The following is a 15,692-nucleotide window of genomic DNA, read 5'->3' on the forward strand; positions in this document are numbered from 1 at the left end:
CACCACTGAAAGCAGGAGATGTTGTAGTAGTTGTCGACGAGACTCAGCCCAGGAACCGGTGGCCTAAAGGAGTCGTGGTAGACGTTGTGACAGCGCAAGACGGCCAGGTCCGACGCGCTACAGTTAAGACAATCTGGTCTAATGGAGCGGCCTGCTACAAAATTGGCGATTCTGGACGTCGGCCATCGTGAGGAGTAAGCTAAGCGGACTTGCTTACGTGGGGGGGAATGTTGCCGCCGTTCCTACAGGGACACATTTCACTTGCTCCTACAGGGCATGGCGCTAATCTGATAACAAAAGGGATACACCGCTAGTTATGCGTATTGATATTCTATATGTACATATGTATGTATATGATGCATTTTGCACTTAATGTGTTTGGTATACAAGAATTCTCAATCTCTTTGAAATTTACTTTGAACATCATTGTGTATGTATGTAAATTTATTTTCATTCCCGTTGCAAATAGCGTGAAGTTCCAACTATGTAAATAGCATATATAAGGGCCGAAAATTAAAACGGCTCAAGTTCGCTTGTAAGCCCACGTGAAGTAACAAATATTTTTTAAAGTCCTCGATTGAAATTATTGGAAAATAAACTGCATATTCTAAACGCAAAACTTGAGTTCTTTAGAATTTGTTCAGAGTCGTGGGTGAACTCGTTAAAGTCGTACTTTAACAAATCTACAGTGGCAATACCTGTTTTATTAACGAAATATACAAAATAAAAGTGAATAAAGGATTTGGTTTGCATAAAATAATAACCGGAGACGGTTTAATAGTGTTTTAAAAGTGTAAACTGGTTATTTAGCGCATTTTTGACGTGGTAATTGCTCATAGAAAACAACGAAATTTAACAAAAGTTTTTTGTTTATAACATTTAAATGGTTAATAATATTAACCCTCCCCCTCCAGATTGGTAATAGGGGGGCCAAAACGCGTCGTTTGGTATCCCTCCCGACTTTTCCGGGCCTTTTTTAGGGGTTGTTACCCTACACTAGAGAATTACCTAAAAAACTAATGAATAGGTGCTCAGTTGAGTTCCTTTACTCCATATATTTGCGTCAAATTCATCAAAACATAGTGCGAAAAGTGCAAGTATTTTTTGCGAATAACTCTTTAATAAATTAAAAAGTTGAATTTCCGGTGTCGGATTATTGTTGTTCGCATTAAAACGCGTCGATTGAAACCCCTCTTGAATTGTTTCATAAATTTTGGCCTACTTTCGCTAAAGTGCACTTTTACCGCAAAAAACAGCCCATAATTTAAGCATTAAAAAGTTCGATTTGAAGAATTCCCCAAATTTGGAGCTAAATTCGATTAAAACGCCGAGTTCGATTAAAGTCGAATATCGACTTTACCCATTCCTAATTCCTATTGTCGGAGAAAAAAAAGAAATAGCTATATTTTTGATTGTGCAATTAAGCACGAGATCAACAAACAAAAATAGTAAGTTTCTAGTCGATCATCTAAAGCTTAAACAAAACATGAAGTGTAAATTCATTTGTTCTTTGTAAGTTTGCTTAATTATCTGAATATACGTTTACATAAGTATGTATGAATGTAGTTGGTATCCAAGTGCCCAGTAGAAATCTTAAGCATACAACATCGCTGTTGGTGGCATGAGTTTGCTGCTGTGTATACATGCCAGTATAAATGAACCTTCATTCCCATTTAACACGCGTGGTTTCTCAGAGCGTATGCGTACCTTAATCATACACTTGTACTACTGCTGTATGCATATGGCTGTATTAATGTTTCAAACATACAAAAATGCATTAATGGAACAGTATTAAAGCTTCTTACAAGATCCCCATATGTAAATGCTACTTTTCTGATACATTTTAATATACGGGGACATACAAACAAGTAGCACTTACATATGTAAATGCTTATCTTGTAAAAGCCCGTTTGTGCTGAAAATAGTATCGCACCACACGTCGGTTCTCTAAAATTTTGTACAAGACTGAAAATATTACAAAAATTCCACTTCAAATTTATCAACAAATGTACTTAAAACAACAACAACGTACATTCTCTCGCAATTCGCTAGAATTTGAATTTATTCGTAGAAAAATGGAGTTCACACTAATTCACTCATATAGCAAGCATCCTTCAAGAATGCATACAACCGATTTCTACTGGGTGTAAACAGACGTGCAGCCGTGAATATGTCAAATAAGCATGATGCAATAATACAAGGTGTTTTCGGTTGGCAGCTTCTCGCTCTAATTCCGCCACATTGGTCGCGTTCATAAGACGTAGCTGTTTAGCTCATCTGCTGCGAAACTGCTGGCAACTGTTGAACACAACAATCACGTCCTAGAAACGGCTTGATGAATATGCTGCCAAATGAACAGCTGATAAATGTAAACAAATGCAAACAACAAAAACAAATTGCAACAAATAGAGATAGTTGCGCCGATACTATTTAGAATTCAACGCTCAGCGACCGCCGTGTGGAAAAAATCGTTCAATGTTACAATGAATTAAACAGTGTAAAATTATATAGCAAACATCTTAAAAACATATTTAGAAACCTAGTATTAATATAAAATAACTTAGTTACTTTATCACGTCAGTAATATAAAATATAATAAATTTGTTTGCAACTGCCACCTAACAAAGCGGCGTTAAATTTAATATAAGCGACATAAGTCTTTTCGATCAGCTGTTTACGCTAAGCCCAACACGTTGAGTTCAGGTAGCGTAAAAATTTTCCGCTGGAAAAAATGGCGGAAAGTTGCCAACTGTTGGGCTGAGCGTAACTACTCAACTGTGTGTTTCTAAGACAAACTGCCAACGGTTACCCAACAGCTACGACTTATGAACGCGCCCATTGACTGCCTTAAGCTGAAATTAGTCAAGAACGTAAACCTACCGGCACGTAAACCCGAGTCAGCTGACACGATCTGTCTTACCAAAGCGCCATGTAAATGAAAAATCAGCATCGCAGAATTTTTCTGTAGTTGTAGCCCGTAGCGCAGAAATCTGCGGAGTTTAGATTTTACCGTGTCACCTGATTTCTCCTTCTTTAGATGGTTGCCACTTCGTCAGTTTTGCAGATGGTAAAAAAGATATAAGTTCCTATTCAAAATATGTTTAAAATATTTGAAATTTACTATTAAATAAGGTTTTTGTTGAAAACTAAGTAGTTTATATTTAGCTACAATCTATTATAGCACGAAAAATTGTGGTTGAAAGGGTAAGTTTATGAAAAGGCATTGAAGAGTGGCAACAGTGTAGTAAGCAACACTGAGGGCTCCAGTAATCGACAAAATCTGCGTATACAGACTGCGTTTAAGTATACGTTCTGCGTTCTCGACTAATTTCAGCTTTAGGTGAAACAGTGTTACTTCTTTAACAGATCTTTGCCTAATAATAGGTTTGTTCGTCGAGCAAAAAATTTTTACGAATTATCACGATTTTTGCCCATGATGCAATAATACAAGGTGGTATCGGAACACCTAAAGAATACTAGGGTTGACTTCGCCAGAGTGCAGCACTCTTTGAACAAAATGACTTTTTTGGGAGGGTAGAGGGGGTCCTACACATCACAAAACTGAAAACCAGGCGGCGAGGAAACTCATAGTTTACGAGTAGATAATTTGTTGTTAAAGTTGAAAATTTCACCTAACAAAATGTACGATAACAAACCATTTCAAACAAATACAAGTATGGAGAAAACACACATTCCAACTAAATTAAGCTCTTTGAACTTTTATCTATTTCATATTTTATTAATTTCATTATTTAACGATGAGGAACACGCTTAAAAATTTGTTTGCTTTTCTTTAGAGAACCCAACCAGTATGAAAGGGCAAGTATGGACAGTTACAGAAACGAAGATGGCCGCATTTGTGATTAAGTGTTGCCAGAATACGTTTCAAAATGCGTTGCCGGAGGTTCAAGCGTAAGAATAGTTGTGTTTTTTTACAAATTATCCAGTAACTTGCCAGTAACTCTCCAGTAACTTTATTTCTAAGAATTCGCTCTCATAGAAAAAATTTGCAAAAAAGTACGCGAACGCTTTTCCAGTAATAATTTGCAAGTTTCATGAACAGCTGATAAATTGGTTGTTTGTTCGCAGCATATTCCCAATAAAACGATATATTTTATATTTAAATATGTTTGTTTTGAAAATTTCCACAATAAAAATCCACAAACAGTTTCCTTATTAGTTTAAATTTCATCCAGCAACATGCGATCAGCTGTTTTTCGTACTGGCAAATTCTTACAAGTAAAAATTTATCCAGTAAAATCCAGTAAAAACTTGCAACTTCAGCTGTCATTTTTCGCTCTCTCAATTTCCCCTACTTTGCAAGTTTTTGCGTACGAAAACGCCAAAACATGAAAATTCGTAAAAACTTTTACTGGATTTTACTGGAAATGAGTAAAAAAACGCAACTAATATTACAAAGGCTAATATGATAAGTTCTATTTTATTATGAGTTCTATGAGAGAAGTTTTGCTCAAAAATACTTATGCTCATTTTCTTCGAACACGGAAAGAGAACTCTACTTTGTGAGGGTTATAACCCCTAATCGCGGCCGCACGCCACCTACGCAGAAATAATTTCTGCTCAGAAATACTTCTGCTTATTTTCTTCCCCACACAGAAAGAGAATTCTACATTGTTAGGGTTATAATCCTTAAGCGCGGCCGTAGGAGAAGGAGAGCAGACTGTCGAAGGTAACTCCGAGGATTTTCGGGTTATTCACCGTCGGTATTGTTACGCCATCGACGTGAATACCCAGTGGCAGTCTGACCTCCTTCGTCCAGGTGGTGAAAAGGGTTGCAGGGGATAGGGCAGGGTTGGGTTCTCTAAGGTCGGTGTTATGCAGACAAACTTTTGTTTGCCAAATTAAATGGCGGCTGCTTAGTTTGCTCGGAGGTGGTTATGTCGAGTTTGGCACAGGGTTGCACGTTCATTATGGTTTTCATGGCTATTGCCAACACGAAATGAGAAGTTCAGATGTACATAACGCGCACAATTTAAAATTTTTGTATATGACAACGGATTTGCTGCAGTTTGACCAAACAAAATTAGTTTGCTGTGAGAGTCGCCAAACTCGCTCTCTCCGAGTTTGCTGAAACAATTGCACGCAGTTTGCCAAACAAAATTTCTGCATAACACCAACCTAAAGAAAAGTAAACAAATTTATAAATGTGTTCCTCATCGTTAAATAATGAAATTAATAAAATATGAAATAGATAAACGTTCAAAGAGCTTACTTTAGTTGGAATGTATGTTTTCTGCACACTTGTATTTGTTTGAAATGGTTTGTTATCGTACATTTTGTTGACTGAAATTTTCAACTATAACAACAAATTACTCGTAAACTATGAGTTTCCTCGCCGTCTGGTTTTAAGTTTTGTGATGTGTAGGACCCCCTCTACTCTCCCAAAAAAGTCATTTTGTTCAAAGCGTGGTGCACTCTGGCGAAGTTTTCCCGAATACTGACCTTTGAGCTAGAGAAAAAAAAGTGGGCGTGGCCCGCCCCCTTTTCCGGATTTTAAGGATATTTTTTTTTGTGCAAATTGACAGGGGGGCTAGACGTGGAATTTTCAACATTTTCAAAAGCTTATATTTCGAAAACTATTGAACCGATTTTCTAAATATGGACACAGTTGGATAGGTGATTGGAGGGCCTTTCATTCGATATATATATCTATGTATATAATGTATACACGTTGCGAGTAAAGGTAAAAAACGAAATTATGGAATTTTTTTATAAAAATTTATGTTTTTCTTTACAAAAAATACGTAATTAACTATATTAGCAGATATGTTTCTCAGAAAAAGCACAAAAATACCGTTAATTTGATATATGACTTGTAGCAAAAAATTCTTGTGGACATCATATTTGACTAAATATATATAAAAATATAGTTTTATATGAAAAAGGAAGAGCGCCGCAGGCTAAAATTGATATATTTATTTATTTATTTATTTAATCTACTCAACAATAAAAAAGAAGAAAAATAATACCAAACAAAAAAAAACGCATATAAAATAAATATAAACTTAAAGAGCCACTGTGTGCCAAATAGGAAAAATTTGATTGCATTATCGTACTGTGCTATAAAAATAGTTAGTGCGTATCCCGTGCCTTGATTCTGTTAAAAATAATTAATTAAAGGAAAAATTTACTATTGTATTGAAATGGACGCCTTAACAACCAAAGTTAATGAGCTCAATGGGGGTGTTAATGCTCTTCTCGAGCAGATTAGGAGGCTTGAGGTACGACTTAGTGGTATCGAAAGCAACGGTGTCGCTCTGGAATCTAGGCTAGGAAGGATTGAGTCTAATAGCGCAATTCTGGACCAAAATCTGGGCAGGATTGATGGACGGTTAGGTAGCGTAGAACAGGCTAGCATGAGAACGCAGCCGCAAGGGGTGCCGGCAGCGGTGCGAACACCACTATCGGAGCAGGACTTGAGGGACATTGGCAGACTCCCTGATTGTGTGAAGGAGCTGCAAGTTTTTGAGGGTAGTCCTTCTCAATACATCTCGTGGGTTCACAACGTCGAGGGCATTTTGACTGATTACGAAGTGGTCAAAGAAAAGCCTTTGTATCGCGCAATCCTTCAGCATGTAAGGCAAAAAATTCGGGGTGGAGCGGATGCAGCCTTGGTTGCGTATAACGTTTTTGAGAGTGACTGGACAGAGATAAAAAGAGTCCTTTCGCTTCACTACGCCGATAAGAGGGATATTCGCACCCTCGAACATCAACTTAATCAGTTAGCTCAAGGGAATTCGAAATTGGATGAATTCTACGCAACTGTTAACCACCAACTGTCGCTTATTGTAAACAAAATTAAGTGTGACGATTACTCACAAGAGACAGTATCAGTCCTTGTGGAAACATATCGAAACAGAGCTCTAGATGTATTCATCCGGGGTTTGAGTCCCGAGTTGTCCCGCATGCTCATCGTACAAAAACCAAAAACATTGCCAGAAGCTTACTCAGCTTGCCTGGACATTCAGAATTTAACGTTGCGGAATACGATAGTTCACACAGGCTCAATGAACAGAGTCGTTGTCCCAACGAATATTTTATCAACACAGAGGCCACCGCTACCGCCACGCGCACGCTCGAGTTATAACTGGGTGAACAGGAATCACAATTCGGAATATAAGAGGACCCCGTACAACAGGCTCCAGGTCAACCAAGGAACGAGTTCATCAGCTCCAGCCATACCAACTGCCCCTAAACCCGTCGAGAAAATGGAAGTTGACGGTAGTGTCCAAACGAGGCAGGTCAACTATATGAACCGACCCTCAGGCACAAACGCTTTTAAGAGGGGGCCTACATCATCAAAAGGTGCCTTCCCAAAACAACAAAAATTGTATAATATAGAAGCCATTAGTCCTGAAGAAGGACATGATTCTTCAAATTACTGTGAACGTACAGAGGACGATTCACAGCAGGTAAATTTTTTGACGACCGGGCCACCAGCTTATTTCATATGAGGAGTAGTGCCTCATATTCAAGCATACCTTACCTGACGTGCCTGACCAACAGCAGTACTGCCTTAAACTTCCTTATAGATACGGGGGCAAATAAAAATTTCATAAAGCCTACTCTAGCTGCTCGTTCAATACCAGTCGATCCACCTTTCTCAGTGCAGACGGTGGCAGGACCAATAGTAATAAACAGGAAAATTTGTGGAAAATTTTTCCATAATGTAGGGAACGACACCAGGACAACTTTTTACACATTACCAGGACTTCAATCTTTTGACGGCATTATAGGGGATGATACGCTAAAGGCACTCGGTGCGGTGATAGATAGGAAAAACCACATTCTCACAATCGAGCCGAACATTAAAATTCCACTGAGAAACAAAACAGTTGGAAGCATTAATTTTTCTGAAGCATCTGAAATTCCTAAAGCAGTAGTTCCTATTTTAAAGTCTCTTGTAGAAAAGTACTCCCACTTGTTCGGACCACTGAATATAAAAACAAACATCAAAACCTCAGTTCGAGCTGAGATAAAAACCACTACAGATGAGCCCATATACACAAAAAGTTATCCATATCCTGCCAACATGAGGGAAGAGGTAGAGAAACAGGTAACCGAATTGCTCGAGGAAGGCATCATACGGCCATCTAAAAGTCCGTATAATTCTCCCATTTGGGTAGTTCCGAAAAAACCTAAGCCGTCCGGTGAAAAGCAGTATAGAATGGTTGTAGATTTCAAACGTTTGAATGCGGTTACCGTGTCAGACGCTTATCCTATTCCAGATATTAACGCAACACTGGCCAGTCTAGGGAATGCTAAATATTTCACGACGATTGATCTTACCTCAGGCTTTCATCAAATTGCGATGAAGGATTCAGATATACCCAAAACCGCGTTTTCAACTATGAATGGAAAATACGAATTTCTGAGACTACCTTTTGGATTGAAAAATGCGCCGGCTATATTCCAACGCATGATTGATGACGTCCTTAAAGAATATATTGGGAGGATATGCTATGTGTATATTGATGATATTATTGTCTTTGGGAAAAATACTGATGAGCATTTAAAAAACTTAGAAATAGTATTCGAAAGGCTCGCGGACGCTAATTTGAGAGTGAATCTGGAAAAAACTAAATTTATGAGAACAGAGGTAGAATTTCTGGGTTATGTGATTACGTCTGATGGGATGAAACCGGATCCTTCGAAGGTCCAGGCTATAGAGAACCTTTCGGCCCCAGAAACATTAAAAGAACTGAAAAGTTTTTTGGGAATGACGTCGTATTACCGAAAGTTCATTCGAGATTACGCGAAAGTTGCAAAACCGTTAACCAATCTCACGCGGGGGGAAAACGCGCAAGTTAAGGCCAGCCAATCGAGAAGAGTACGCATTAATCTGAACCGTGAAGCCCTTCAAGCTTTCGATAATTTAAAAAAACTACTAGTTTCCTCAGATATTCTTGCTTTCCCAGATTTCGAAAAACCATTTAACCTTACCACTGACGCTTCAAACTATGCCATTGGTGGGGTGCTGTCTCAAGGAGAACCAGGAAAAGATCGGCCCATCGCCTACATTTCAAGATCCTTAACTAGAACGGAGGAAAACTACGCCACAAACGAGAAATAAATGTTGGCAATAGTTTGGGCTCTAGATAATTTGAGATCTTACCTATATGGGGCGAAAAAAATTAGAATTTTCACTGATCACCAGCCTCTCACGTTTGCGTTGGGAAGTAGGAACTACAACGCAAAGTTGAAGAGGTGGAAGGCGAGAATAGAAGAGTATAACCACGAATTGATTTACACTCCTGGTAAATCAAATGTTGTGGCAGACGCTCTTTCGAGAATTCCATGCCAGGCAAACCATTTAACAGCATCGTTGGGGCCTAACGATTTATCAACAGAAGCTAGAAGCGAAGAGGGGACAGTTCACAGTGCGGACCGGGATGCGTCAGACCTTATTCCACATGTAGAAAGTCCTTTAAACGTTTTTCGAAACCAAATTATTTTTACGGAAGGGAATGCAATGATTTGCGTGGAAAATCCACATCCAGGTTTCACTCGTCACTATGTCAGCTTAGCTATAATTGAAAAAACCAACTTAACCAAGGCCTTAAAACAACGTTTAAACCCATCACTTATAAACGGAGTAAAAATTCCAGAGAATCATTTACAGCTTCTGCAAGAAGTGTATCTGGAACATTTTCTTTTATACAAAATCAGGATAACGCAGAGGGTGGTCGAAGATGTTGCCAACGAAGATAGAATTTGTAGGATAATAGAGGACGAACATAGGAGGGCTCATAGGAACTCGAGGGAAAATAAAGAGCAAATCCTAGAAAAATACTATTTTCCCAAAATGGCGAGCCGGATAAGAAAATTCACCACCATTTGTGAAACCTGCCTCGCAAACAAATATGATAGGCATCCTCCAGTACCGCCGATAAAAGACACTCCGGTGCCGAAATACCCATGCGAGATTGTGCAGGTGGACATCTTCGAAATTCAAGGAGACAAATTTTTATCCTGCATAGATAAATTTTCTAAATTTGCAAAACTTTTCCACATAAAAAACCGAGCATCCGTCACTATTCGCGCCAAGCTAGCTAAACTAGTCTATTACTTTACAACTCCTAAAATGATAGTAACCGATAACGAGAGGGGATTCATGACTCCTTTGGTATGTAACTATATAAGAGGTCTGGGGATTGAACTATATCAGACTCCAGTTCAAAGAAGCGAGGTAAACGGTCAGGTTGAAAAATTCCACTCTACGATTATTGAGATCTATCGATGCATTCAGAAAGAAATTAATAACGCTAGACCTAAAGAATTGGTGTATATTGCAGTCGATCGTTACAACACAACAATACATTCTGTAACGAAAAGGAAGCCCAGTGACATATTTTTCAATAGAACTGAAAGAATTAACTACCAAGGACTGACCGACTTCAAAAACAGGGTTCACAAAGAAATCAGGGAACAAATCAAGAGGAACCAGGAGCTAAGAAATCTCCGGTTGAAGAAGAAACGGAAAAGACTTAAGAAGTTTAGGCCAGGAGATGAGGTTTACGTTAGGGATAAACAGATAAAGGCGAAGCAGAAAGCACTTTACAAAAAGGAAATTGTTGGTAAGGATAATAGGGTGACCTTGGTTACAGACACTGGTAGGAAGATCCATAAGGCACAAATTAGAACTACTTCCAAGTAAAAAAAAAAACAGGAGCAAACAACTAATTAAATCAAGCGCACGACGGGAAAGGCAAAATACAAAAAAAAACCAAAAAGAAGACAAAATAATAAAAACTATTATAGCATAGACGAAACACAAAGCATTAACGGCTAACTAAAAACAGGCAAAAGCTGCCCATAACAAATCACTTAGCCAAGACATAATAACGCTTACAAAAAGAAGCAAATATTGCCGACAAAAAAATAAAAATAAAAATAAAAAAACAAAAACAAAAAAATTAACACTAACGGCTAATTTAAAGAGGCAAAAGCTGCCCATGGCAACCACTTAGCCCACACACAATAACGCTTAAAAAAGAGGCAAATATTGCTGACCAAAAAAATAAAAATAAAATAAAAATAAAAAATTAACACTAAAATTCTCTTTTGATACCAACTTCTCCACCGCAGGTTTGGTAAAGCCACAGGACCCTAAGGAAGTAACTCGTAACGGCATACTTGAAATAGAGATACAAAACTGCTCAAAATCTGTAACAAAAATGTTTTTTCTATTAACATTCTTGGTTCCTGTGGATTTTCCATTTACGTGGTTTAGAGAATCGGGGACGGTAGTAGCATATAAGAATATACCGATGTACAACGGAAAACAAAAATTTAATTGTAGCGTAATTTCGAAAAATATTGCTACAAAAAAAAGAAAAAAAATAATAAAATTTAATTTTTTTTCTTTTTCTTGATTATCGAATAATTTTTAGATATTGCTCATTATCTTCTCATTATCTTTTGATAAATGAGAAAAAAAAAAAAAAACCTCTACCTATCTTCTCAACTAATTAAGGATAATTTTAAAATATGGCCCACTAACCTTTACTAAATAAGTTTCAACAACTTCTAGCCACTATTTAAGAAAAGGATAATATGCAACCATTTAATTACTTGTACTTATTAAAATGTTTCCGTCCCTGAAAAAAAAAAAATATATAAAAGTTAGAAAGAAAGAAATAGAAAAGTTGGAAAAAAATATAAAAAGAGAGAAATAAGCGTCGAAACAGGCTAATGCTAATTTAAGAAATTCTCATTTTTGCTTTTTTCCCAATCATGATGGTAAGACAGTTTACTTTTAATATCTGGCGTTTGCGGCCTTAATATTTACAATTACGACTCGCCGCTGGTCACTATTGAACATGGGCGTGGTTGGATTCTGAACGGACACTTCAGTCTGGTCCATATGGTCGACCTTAACTACTTCAATATGGCATTGGAGAAATTGATCGAGTCAACACAGCACGATATCAGAAGCGAAGCTGTGCGTACTGTGCTGCAATTCCACCTAAACCAAACCAAGCTGCGACTTGACGAGCTGCAAATAAGTAAGTCACGAAGAAGACGTTCCATTGACTGGATAGGATCCGCATGGAAGTGGATCGCCGGGTCTCCAGATGCAGCAGATTGGGATTACATCCTCCGTAGCATGAACGATGTCGTAGTAAACAATAACCACCAGTACCGTGTCAATGAAAAGCTCTTCAACGTTACCCGTGAGGCGATTGATAAAGCAAATGAAATGATGCTACACATCAACGCCATAAACAAAAATATTAGCGAAGAGAATTTGGAGCTTCTGGACTTGAGCAAAGTTCTAATCCTGAAGGAACAGGTATCAGAGATCGTGCAGGCGTGCCAAATGGCAAAATCTGGTATCATAAACACAAACTTACTTGATCGAGACGAGATACAAAGACTTTTAATAGAAGAAGATTCGCTGCCATATCAAAATACCATCGAAGCTATAGAATACGGATCGGCTTCCGTGTATTCAAACGGTAGTATCCTTTTATACGTATTATCAATACCAAAAGTCAAACCAGATGGCTACCGACTTTTAACAACACGCGCCGCCATCATAAGGGGACAACACGTTGAACTTAATTACAAGCAGATGCTGGTAAACGAAGAAGAAACGTTCGGACTGAACGAGGATTGTCCTTCGATTAGCATCACAACAATCTGCTCACCCAAATCTTTAACGAAACTTCCTGAAGACGGATGCCTGGCTAGATTAGTGAAGGGCGGCGATGCTAAATGCCACTTTGAACCAGACAACAACGTAATTGTTGAAATGATCGGCGATGCAACAATATTTACTACAAACTTTCAAGGACCATTGAAGGGGAGGAACTACTCCGCGGTCCTCAACGGAACATAGTTATTTTACTAAATAATGAAACGGTCCTGGTGGGAAATCAAACGTTCACCAGCAGATCAGTACGCACAGTGCAGGCTTTGCCACCCGCTTTGGTTAACGTTACAAGTGATGGGCTGAATTTAAATCTGGAGTACATCCACGGGCTCAGCATGGAAAATATTCACCATCTAAAGCAACTTGGCAATAATTTTCACTTCTCCTTAATTTGTGACGCAATTGCCTTGACAATCCTGGCAGCCGTGTGCTATATCATCTGGAAAAAACTTACGACTACAATCAACTTTCCTAGGCTAAACCAAGCAACAGATCAGAATCAGCCAACGACCCACACCAAAGATCCTCTTCAAAAATCGATTCATCTGCGGGACGCAGATGTTTAAAGGGGGATAGTTAACAAGGGGGCCAACCTACTTACTAATGCGAATGTGCTGACGCCGCACTTCGCCAAACACGCGCATAGCCAGTGCAGGTAATTGACCTGCAACGTAAGCGATACCAACTGGTTTTATGCAACCAAAATGTAAATCGTGGGAAGCGCTGCGTCAGCAACTAATCAATTAATTCGGGCCGTTTAGATACTTAGCGATAGTTTTAAGTAATATTTTGTATTCATTATTATTTGGGAGCTCAATGGTAAATATACACTTGTACTGCTAATCTTGCTTTTCATTTCTATCCTTAGGGAAACCTGGGGCCGCGGGGCGGCCCCCAACTTTAATTTTTTCGAGCACGCATCCGCGTGTTCGTTAAGTTATATAATGGTAGTAATTTCGACATATGTACACTGCCGGTACGTGGAAAAATATTGAAAAAAAATTGTTGCATATATTCTAAAAAATTTGCTGTGTCAAAACTTTTTGCCGGCAGTGTACATATGTCGAGAAAAACTAAAGAACGAAATTATTACCATTTTTTTTAAATAAAAATGTACGTTTTTCTAAAAAAATACGTAATTAACTATATTAAATGATGTGTTTATTAACAAGAGCAGAGAAATACCTTTAAATTGATATATAATTTTATATAGTTAGGCTTAAGCACATGTTGCCTTAGGGGTTTTTCACAGAAAGGAGAATTTTACTTCGTGAGGGCTATAATCCCTAAGTGCGGCCGGTAGCCGCCTACGCAGAAAGGTTTTCTCCGCAAAAGGGGTTCAGCCCCTCTTCTTCGGCAGCACAGAAAGGAGAATCTACTTCGTGAGGGTTGTAATCCCTAAGTGCGGCCGAAGGTCGCTTACGCAGAAAGGTGTTCAGCCCCTCTTCTTCGGCAGCACTGAAAGGAGCATTTTACTTCGTGAGGGTTATAATCCCTAAGTGCGGCCGAAGGTTGCCTACGCAGAAAAGTGTCTCCGCAAAAGGTGTTCAGCCCCTCTTCTTCGGCAGCACAGAAAGGAGAATTCTACTTCGTGAGGGTTATAATCTCTAAGTGCGACCGCAGGCCGCCTACGCAGAAAGAAGTTCTGCCCTTTTTCCTGGCAACACAGAAAGGAGAATTCTGAGAAGTAAAGGTTATAATTCCTAAGCGGCCGCCTACGCAAAATAATTTTTGCAACATAGCATACATCAAATTAAAGGTGTTTTTATGCACTTTTTAAAAATAGTATTTTTGATAAAGTTGATCACGTATTTTTTTAGAAAAAACGTAAATTTTTATTAAAAAAATGGTTATAATTTGGTTTTTTTGGTTTTTTTTTCGAAATATGAATTTAATATATATATATATCAATATGCATATATATATATATAAATATGCATATATATATATATAAATATGCATATATATATATATATATATATATATATATATATATAAGGCATTTCAATTATCTTTCAAACAATATCCACATATTGAAAATTATAAACTTTTGAAAATATTGAAAATTCCACCTAAAGGGGGTAATTTATGTTGTGGTTTCAGCAGACCAAATTGTTCCACCTTTGCGAGTATAGTTTCCCCGGTTTCACCTGCTAAATCAAGTTATTCATCATCGTCAATTTCATCTTCCGGGTCGTATTCTGGTAACTGGATTTCTCCTATATCGGAGTCATCTGGAGTCCCATCATATTCATTATCGTCCACAATCTCCCCAGTTACCAAGGGCTCATCGTCACTATTTTGCCCTCGTAAATCTCCAATGTAATTTCTGACGAAGGTATTCTTGCGGTTTCTCGGGATCAAGTACACTAATTTGTCGTGGAGTGAGCCAGTCACAATTCACCATCTGCCATTTTTACTTTTATACATTTTATTTAGTTGTGTAACACTTGATAGACAATAAAAATCAGTATTTCTTCAGTCTCCGAATTCCCACAACGTGTTTAATAAGCAAAGGACAGAGCTTTAAGCGTTCGGTTTAAGCGTTAAACTACCTGATGTAACAAGAAGCATCACAAAAATGATTTGCCACTTCCTGCACAACTAGGGCTGCCAGACGTCCCGGTTTTCCCGGACATGTCCCGGTTTTAGACTATTTGTCCCGGTCCAACCTTAAAATGTCCCGGGTTTCGTTTTAGCGTCCCGGTTTTTGATTTGATTGCACAAATTTGAATAAAAGTTCAAAAATCACTACACTAAGAGAAAGAACGCATTGTAATATTCAGAAAAATGTTATGAATTCACTGAGGGAAATAACGCATATTAAACATGAATAATTTCTATTTGATTATCGTTTAAAAATTTTCGTATTTAAAAATAATACTTTCATAACACGCACGCGTGGTATTGATTCAAACTCAACATTTAAATGCACATTTACATGTCTGGCTGTAGCTGAGCGCGCGAAGATGCTTGCCACAATTTCCAGAGGGTCAGGGTTCAATTCCCATTA

General features: G+C 38.1%; 1 protein-coding gene and 1 long non-coding RNA gene across 3 annotated transcripts in view; one reads left to right on the forward strand and one right to left on the reverse strand.

The window, feature by feature from the left end:
• LOC108379781 (uncharacterized) overlaps nt 1–4,348 on the reverse strand; it is a 15,973-nt gene extending 11,625 nt beyond the window's left edge. Inside the window, exon 1 of the long non-coding RNA XR_001849511.1 lies at nt 4,336–4,348. This is a non-coding gene — a long non-coding RNA (uncharacterized LOC108379781). The remainder of the gene's footprint in view (nt 1–4,335) is intronic.
• Hibch (3-hydroxyisobutyryl-CoA hydrolase) overlaps nt 1,349–15,692 on the forward strand; it is an 89,732-nt gene continuing 75,388 nt past the window's right edge. Inside the window, exon 1 of one of the 2 annotated variants that reach the window (XM_017636064.1) lies at nt 1,349–1,448. The gene's annotated coding sequence lies outside the window, so the exon portion shown is untranslated. Of the gene's footprint in view, nt 1,513–15,692 lie in introns of both variants that reach the window. The other variant, XM_017636072.1, reaches the window with a different exon arrangement.

The sequence above is a fragment of the Rhagoletis zephyria genome, unplaced genomic scaffold (genome assembly GCF_001687245.7).
Source record: "Rhagoletis zephyria isolate East Lansing unplaced genomic scaffold, Rhagoletis_zephyria_1.1 Rzeph_scaffold_00124, whole genome shotgun sequence".
In the NCBI taxonomy this organism is placed as follows: Eukaryota; Metazoa; Arthropoda; class Insecta; order Diptera; family Tephritidae; genus Rhagoletis; species Rhagoletis zephyria.